Source organism: Brassica napus, chromosome A5 (genome assembly GCF_020379485.1).
Source record: "Brassica napus cultivar Da-Ae chromosome A5, Da-Ae, whole genome shotgun sequence".
NCBI classification, from domain to species: Eukaryota; Viridiplantae; Streptophyta; class Magnoliopsida; order Brassicales; family Brassicaceae; genus Brassica; species Brassica napus.
In genome coordinates, this window is record NC_063438.1 from 18859474 (window position 1) to 18868673 (window position 9200).

General features: G+C 33.9%; 1 long non-coding RNA gene across 1 annotated transcript; it reads left to right on the forward strand.

The window, feature by feature from the left end:
* The first annotated feature begins 1774 nt into the window (after positions 1-1774).
* On the forward strand, positions 1775-7840 carry LOC125608759. Its single transcript, XR_007339415.1, has 2 exons — positions 1775-3672; positions 6718-7840. It is a non-coding gene; the product is annotated as an uncharacterized LOC125608759 (long non-coding RNA).
* The last annotated feature ends 1360 nt before the right edge of the window (positions 7841-9200 follow it).

Genomic DNA, 9200 nt, shown 5'->3' on the forward strand with positions numbered 1-9200 from the left:
ACTTGAATCATATGCAAAAGTAACCTAAAACCCTTGTGAAATTACAACCAGCTTTGTGACCAAACAAAAAAAACTGAACTCATTTTTACAAATATATCCCCGCTAAGTCTTCTGAGTCTTTTGAGATTCTGTTAAGTCTTCTGGACGACGTCCACAGAAGTCGTCTGGTATAATTGATCTTAAAAATAATTTATAAATTTTGTAAAAAATATTTTGATAAGCAAAAAATTAAAATCATGTAATTATAAATAGTTTTAAGTGATATAAATTAAAATATAATAAAATTGAATTGTTTTCAACATAGATGAGTGAAAGTAGTGAATCATTATATTCTTTCGTCTAGGGTTTGACAACATATGTTGTAGCATTTTATGTATTCTTCGGGGTAGATTTTGAAAAGCTTAAATATTTTTTTTGAAAAATTAAATTTTTATCTACATGTGATTATTTCTGTGTATAGTAAACAATTTGATTTTATTTTATGAACTGTTTAGTTAGTTAATTTAGTTTAGGAGTTATGTTTAGGGTCTAGACGACTTACATGTTAGTCGTCTGGGAAGTTTTCTTACTCCCGCTAAAAATAGTTTAGTTTCTCGCTGAAAATATTTTAGTTTCCCGCTAAAAATATTGAAGTTTTCTGGGCGACTTACAAGTAAGTCTTCTGATCGAAAATATTTAACCTTAGTGGAATTTTTTCTCCATATATCTAGAAAACTTACACATTCTCTCTCCTCCTCTCAAATAGCTGCAACAAAAATAGCATGTTCCTCATTCTAAAACTCTCCAACCTCTCTCTAACCTCTTTGAACTTATAAACACCAAACTTTATATCAATTTATTGTTTTTGTCTCATGTCTTTCTTACTAGTTTGTCTTGTTTTGGAGGTTTTTCATCACATAGTTTTCATCTTCCACTCATTTAAAGGTAAATTTATTAATTTTAGATATGTATTTTTGTATGTTTTATAAAGGTAGATCTATCTAATATTCCACTCATTTTCTCTGTTTTTAAGCCATTTGAACGTTTTTAGAGATTCAGGTTTTTCAGATCTGGATTTGGATATGCATGTTCAGATCTGGAAGATTTCAGGGCTAGAAGACTTCCAGACGACTTCCATAATAGATATGAGCGTTCTGGTAAGTTCTTATGTCTAATGGAGTCTTCTCCCAGGTCTCCCTTTCATAATAGATCTGAGCGTTCTGGTAAGTTCTTATGTCTGATTTTTCTTCATTTGGCAAACTCCTATTGCAAAAAATTCATACATTTTTCCCAAACTAAAACTCTCCTAACCCACTCTAATCTCTTTGACTTGAAAACACTAAACTTTATATAAATTTTTCATTTTTGTCTCATGTCTTTCTCACTAATCTATTTTTTGTTGCAGGTTTTAATCAGATGGTTCTCATCTTCCACTTGGATATGTACTTTGTGTCTTTTATAAATGTATGTCTATTTAATTTTCCACTCATTTTCCTTGTTTTTAAGCCACTTGAATGTTTTTTAATATGATATGCAAGTCTTTCAGATTTGCGTTTGATATACATGTTTCTCAGATCTACATCAGACTTTGGAAGACCTATGGGAAGTTTTCTCGGAAGTCTTCTAAAATATAATGCACTAGAAGACTTCCAGGAAGTCTTCCAGACGACTTCAAAGAAGTCTTCCAGACGACTTCTAGAAAATCTTCTGACGGGTCTTCTTCCATATCAAGTGGAGTCTAAGCTTGTCTTTGTAGAGCCATCTTGTTAAATCAATAGATCCTCCATAACTTTTTTTCACGGTTAAGATTGATACTTCATCTTTTTTTTTGAATGAATGTAAATACTATTCAAACAAAAAAGTTTATCTTTTTCAAACATCATTCAGGCTAATCTCAACCGTGATCCGCAAAACCCTATTACGGCGGTCAAAATGGTGAATATCACCAAATTCTCATCAACAAACTATCTGACTTGGAGTGTGCAAATCACATCTCTTCTCAGAGGTTATGATTTCGTCAAGTTCATGGACAAAACTATCATTCCTCCTCCTGGGACAATCAATGTCAACGATGTTCTCACTCCAAACCCTGCTCTCATGGCCTGATAGCGACAGAACAATCTTCTATTCAACGGTCTCATGGGTGCTATTGAGACTCCGATTCAAACACTTATCGCTACATCCAGGTCAACTCTTGAGGCTTAGAACACTCTATCTGCTACATATGGCAAACCAACACGGGGGCGAAGAAGTATGGAGGTTTTTGCGAGGAGAGACTGTTTCATGAAACTGAACATGGAGAGAGATGAAGATTTTGGTGGAGGAAGGATCAAGACAGAGGTAGGCACTCTGAGTTTGGGAGTAACCTAAGAAGATGCAGGGAGTGGAGCGAGGTTTAAGTTTTTGTTGATGTCATTGTCGTCACAGGAAACAACTCTGCAGCGGTCGAGAAATTCACACAACGCCTAAGCATCCGATTCTCTCTTAAGGACTTAGGCTCTCTCAGTTATTTTCTGAGAATTGAAGCACATCGCACTGCTGAGGGATCCTTCTCACGCAACAAAAAAATACATCACAGACTTGTTAACTCATACTAAAATTCTTGACGCTAATCCAGTCTTAACTCCGATGGCCTCCAATTGTCACTTGCAACTTACTTCTGGTACACCTCTCACTGATGGTCGTGAGTATTGTACACTTGTTGAAGCTTGCATTATCTTCATTTTACAAGATCATATGTGGCTTTTTCTGTAAACAAGTTGTCACAATTTATGCATCGTCTGTCGGATGAACAGTGGCAGGCAGCAAAACGTGTTCTCCGCTATCTCTCTGAAACTCGCGATCAAGGCATCTTTCTTCACAGCAACAACACTCTCAACCTTCATGCCTTCTCAGACTCCGACTGGTCTGGAAATCGGGATGATTATACTTCAACAAGAGCGTACATTGTTTATCTTGGCTCTCATCATGTGGTCTGGTCCTCAAAGTAACAAAAGACTGTTGCTCGTTCTTCAACTGAAGCTGAGTACAGGTCTACAGCTGACACTGCGCTGAAGTGTTCTGGATGTCGTATCTTATGTCTGAATTGGGAGTCTCTACTGCATCTCAACCTGTCAATTTTTTTTGACAATGTGGGTGCTATATATCTTGCCGCAGACCATGTTTTTCACTCTCGCATGAAGCACGTGGCGCTTGACTATCATTTTGTTCGTCAAATGGTTCAGTCACAGTTTCTCAGAGTCATTAATATATCTTCTAAAGATCAGCTAGCTGATGCACTTACTAAACCGCTACCTCGTCTGCGTTTACGACAACTCAATTCCAAGATTGGACTCTCATCCGGTCGCTCATCTTGCAGAGGCGTATAGGAGATAAATACAGGAGTATTCTAGTTCCTTTTATATAGAAGTATCTTGTATATTGTTAGAGTAGATGCTCTGTAGATAAGCTCTAGAGATCCTACGTGAGCTCTCTTGTATATATATATTGTATTCCTCTCTATTATCAATACAACACATTACCCATATCTCTCTACGTCTTTTTGAGAACAGATCAGTAACACCTGCGCCGGAAAGAGTCCTTAAGGCAGTTCTTGGAGCCCTCGTATGGCAGTCTCCTCAAGCTGAGGTACGACAGAACAGGCCTCCTCTTCACATCTCAGCTCCACTTCTCCTTGCAATACCACCCGAAACAGTATGGTATTTTTTTATATTATTAGTGATAGAGTTTTTACTCGTGAACTAGATATATAAGCAGGGCCGGCCCTGGAGTAAAGCCCCTAAAGCTTGGACTTTAGGTGCCAAAATGTGTACATAGTTTAGGAGCGCCAAAAAAAAAAGACAATATATGCTTGTATATATAGTGGTTTGAGTTATGTTTTCGTTCGCTGGATGAACGCAAGTTCGAGTCTTGTGCCTGCTTTTTCATTTTAATTGGTAATAAGTATAATAATCCGACATATTTAGACTCCTTTATTGGATATCTTAGTTTCCGTTTTTATATATTTTAACAAATGCTGTAACCCCTATAAGACAAAAACAAATCAACTAAAAAACTAATTTATTTTTCTAAATAGCAGCCATTTACCAAATGCAATTCATCTTTCCTCATCTTTCATTTTTTTTACTTTTTGTTAATTAGAGTTTCAACAATTTCTGGATTTCCTTCTTTCATGGTCGAGTCGATCTTTCACCGTTTTGTTATCTTACTCATGTATGTGTTTCTTCTCCTTCTACTAACTATCTTCTGTTTCACCCAAATATCTTAAAAACAAAGAACAAATATGAAATATTTCTTGTTGGGTTTAAATACTCGTTTGGTCTCTCTCATGCTTTGACAATTGAAAAATTCAGTAAAATTTACAAACTATACATATTTCACTTAGATCGTTTTCTTGTGTTGTTGTATTTACCAATTATGTATTGTTTTTTTCACTTTAAGTAAATGTGAACTTATTTTAATTTTCATGCACTTGTAGAAAATGTTGCTGGAAACATAGTAAGAACTCAGCTAAGTAGACAAATTCATGTAACCCGAAACTCACAGTATTCTCAAGTAACAAGAATGTTTTTTTTTTGTTTTAGAATGGTTTCATTTAATTTTTTTTTGTTACAGGGCATCAATTAATTGATGCTTTTTAGGCGCCATAGGAACCCGGACCGGCACTGTATATAAGAACTATTGATTTCATTTTCGATGATAAACTAATGTTGCATTGTATACTTTTGGTTTAGACGATCGAATTTTGGTCGGTTTTTGTATTTTGGTATAGATACTTTTTCATTGATTGACAATTTTTTTAATAAAGTGGTAAACTTATCTCTTTCAGCGTAAAAGTTATTTAAACTTTTGAGTATTTTACTCAAGTATTGGTAAATTTATGGTTTACTATGGTATAACTGATTTATAATAGTAGATTTGTACTATTTATCAAAATGATAGTAAATTTGTATGCATACAATTATGTGAATTTCTATAGTAGACATATATTTGCATTCAGGCACTGGCACTGCATACTTGTATGATTGTATTCAATTGTAAAAAAAACTATTTACGATTTATTTAGAAATATTGTTTGAAATACCATAATTTGTTAAGCACTTTTCAAAATGATGACAGAAAAAAGTTGACCACTTTTCAAAAGAAATTCAGTCAGAAATATTTTAACATTTGGGTTTAAGGCTTAGTGATTATTGTTTATAGTTTAATATTTAGAGGGTGATATTAAATTTATACACTTCTATAAATATTTATAAATTATTTTAAAATATTTATAAATAATTTACAGAGTTAGTTTAATCTTTTTCACCTCAAACTTAAGATATTTATGAAAATAGTTATTCTTTAAAGATATATTGAAAAAGTCGTAAAATTGAAATTTACCCTTTATTTATCGATACAAATGCAAACTTCCTTCATAAACACCAAGATACAAGTTTATCACCATCTAGAAAATAAATCTACATAAAATTTTACCATTATTAAAAATATATACTTTGTCAAAAAATGTTTGTTAAATACCTAAAACAAATTTAGCACTAATTTGTAAAATAAATGTCCACAGTTGACAAAGTGTATATTTGAAAAGTGTTTTCATTGCAGAAAAAATGTAGAATCATTTCATGATAAACTTTGACTAAATGTATAAAACAAATTATCAAAAAAAAACTTGACTAAACATATCTTTGCTATTACCTGAACTATACGTACATCTAGTTGAAATATTCGGAACTCACGACTGGATAAGTATATACACACTTGGACTTGGAGAGTCCTTTACTATCTAAGGAAATGCGAGAGAATGGTGCAGAATGAGAGACAAATCACATCCAAAGAAACACACCAAACCCCATCAAATCAGGCTCTTTTATTTTGCCTTGTCAATATCATCATCACCCATCAACCATTTATTTCCTTTATCCCACCCCATATTAATATCCCCATTTTTCCACAATTTTATTTTTAATTCAAGTAGAAATGTTAGTTGATCTTTCCTAACACTTCTTAAGTTTAATTTTTCGTCATCTAAAATATACTGAGTATGATTGCTTGGATATATTTCTCCAACATGAGCTAATTAGAACTAGATATAAACAAGAAATTTGTTAGATTTTTAAGAGCATGCATATATTTGTTAGATTTTTAAGAGCAAATCGTCTCTATCGTCCTGTTATACTTACAATGAACAGTTTGATATTATGTGTATGATTGTTAAACATATCAGCGTAAAACTATTTACGCTAAGCCCACCGTATATAGAGTAAAAAAATATTTTGTTATCATGTGATTTAGTTTTATTCTAGCGCAACTCTTTTTTTGAAAAATAAGAGGTAAAAAATAAATCGCGCCCATTAAATAGATAAAAAATTACAATTAAAAACACATTTCAACATATTAATTACACTCAAAGACACAATGAATACTAGACACACTTTTTAGTTGCAAAAAGACTTCACTATCCTTGTACTACACCATTTATTATCTTTGCACTACACCATCTCTAGTTTCTTCTTGACCAAATTAAATAAAAAAAGTATATAAAAAAGTAAATAGAAAAGCATAACAATTTATCTTCTTCTTTGTTTCTCGATTTCAGATTCCAGATTGAGTAAATGTTTTAAAAAATCAAATTAGATAAGAAATCCACCCATCTTTTGTCTTTCACCAAGACTCAGGTTCCTCCTCCATCATAAGACACGTCTCTCACCGAAAATAATTATCGTGGTTTCGTGTCTGTAGAATTACGCAGAGTACACGAGAAGCAACGACAGCGTGTGTGACAGCCATGGAGGATGAGCTTAACCAGATCGGAAGGGCAAAGAGAAAAAGGAGTGTAATCCATGTACTTGTAGAGGTCAGGGTAGTTATGTCAAGCATAAGCTATGAGGATAACTTAGAGTAGATGAGGAGATCTTACGACGCGGAGGAGGAGACGATGGAAGGCTGGAAGCAGTTGAAGTGGATTTTTTTTTGCTGGTGTTTTGTGAGGTGGCTGATGGCTGTGTGGATTGTGTGGAGCTGACAGAGGAGGTGGTCATGGACAGAAGGGACAAAGGTCGGTGAGGATTTAGAATGGAAGAAATTGGTGGCGGAAGAGATGATGTTTGTAGCTACCATGACTATTACTAGAAGCAGATTCAAGCTTTATGGGCTTGAGCGGAGGAGATTTGGAGAGTTTAGTGAAGTCACAGAGGAGAGCGAATTCCAAAATCCAGCTCCGGTGACCAAGGCAATTAATCCATCAAGAAGGTTCGAATTGAGACTGAAGTTGAGAGCAGTGAGATTTTGAAGCTTGAGCGGAGATATGGGATTGTAGTGGAGTCGCTGAGGAGATCTGAGTTCCGACGAGACTAATTATGGCGACTTAGGAAGGTGGTTATAGATATGAAGATGGTGGATACTAAGGTGGTTGCTCGAGACGAGGAGTTGGTGGTGGATACGGTGGAGGCGGAAGACAGTAGAGTGGAGATGGTGGTTGATACCGGAGTGGAAGTTATGATGGTTATGGATACAAAGGCTGTGGATACGAAAGTGGAGACAGAGGTGGAGACTATGGTGACGATATATACCGTAAATGAGGTTGTATGGTTATGGATATGAAGTTCATGGTTACGGACTTGGAAACATCACACCTGTCCATACATCCTCTTCCCAAACATTAGTATTAGCTATTCATGTAGACATCCAAGACCTTGTCCACAAAAACATTTTCACAAACAATCACAGTTACACAACCATAACCACATGAACTTGTCCATAAGAAGACATCCACCACAAATTTGTATATGAGAGCATATTCACGAGTCTTGTCCATTAACTATATAACCATGAGAAAATTTGTCCAGAGCGTAGTTAATTTTTTTAAAAAAATATAAAACATATATATATATATATATATATACAAATGGATATCAAAATGAAAAAGAAAATATTTTATTTTTATATATATAAACTTTTTACATTCATATATTGAAATAGTAAATAATGATAAATGAAAGATGATGGGGGTACAAAATGTTAGATTTAATTAAAATCAAATACATTTTTGTTATTAGAAAATGTAAAGGAGAATAATTCGTCCGGGAGCTACAGCAGAAAAAAAACAAAACATGGGTATTTTAGTCTCAAAAAAGCTAGCCGTGCACATAAAATTTTCCAAATGCATAATGTGTCTTTAGGTGAAAAGGAAACACATAATGTGTCCTTTAGTGTAACGTTCTCATAAGTGGAGTCCATATAACTTTATATTTAATTTTTGCTTTCACCATTTTATTTCACTTTAATATTTTACCAATTAGAATCTATGTCATAATTCTAATAGTTAATTGCCTTTTACCTTTTCACTTAAAAGGCATCAGGTTTACTTCAGGAGTTTTGTCACCAAGTACAAAAATAGAATTTACTTACTTTAGATCCATGTTCTAAAATGCACCGCCTAGGGCTGTGAAATCGCCGGAAACTCGTGATTCGGCCACCAAGCGTGGCGAATTGGAGTGATTCGGTGAAAAAAAAATCGAAATCTCAAAAAAAAGCTTAAGTTTTTATCTGTTTTTAGCTTATAAATCTGTTGATATACATAAGTTTATTGCAAACAGCAGAAAAAATGACGAAAAATGATGTGAAACTCGTTATATTCGCAAAGCCGTCGTGATTAACTGCAGAAAATCCTAAAAGTGAAAAGAGGAAGACGACTGTGTAATGACAAAATTACCCTTCATTAAACTTAAAACGCTAAAATAATACGAAAACGCGTTCGCTTGAGTTCAAACTCAGGTTGTTCTCAACTTAAAGGAAGGGTGAACCGCTGGAGATTTAGTAGATAACAAATGTATTGTATATAATCAAAATAAATCAGCGATTAATCTCCGCAAAGTCTCTAATTTTTTCATTCAGCGCTAGGTGCAAGCCAAGCGTACGAGGAACGCCTAGCGAGTTTCCGAACAGGGAAGGGCTTCAGATTATGATCTTTATGTACATACATTATCCATGTGAAATGCCAACTTGTCCGTAGAGATGTTGTGAATTTTCAACAAATTTTAAAATACTGCAATGTCCTACGTTAATTTAACCGCTATTATGTTTATAGACGGATAAAAAATATATATAATTACTTAAGTAATGCTGAAAAGATAATTAATTACTTTTGACCGAAAAAGGATAAATCATTACTTAAACAATGTTTGTAAACAAATTATTAGACAAAAGAATTTAAAAAGTTTTTA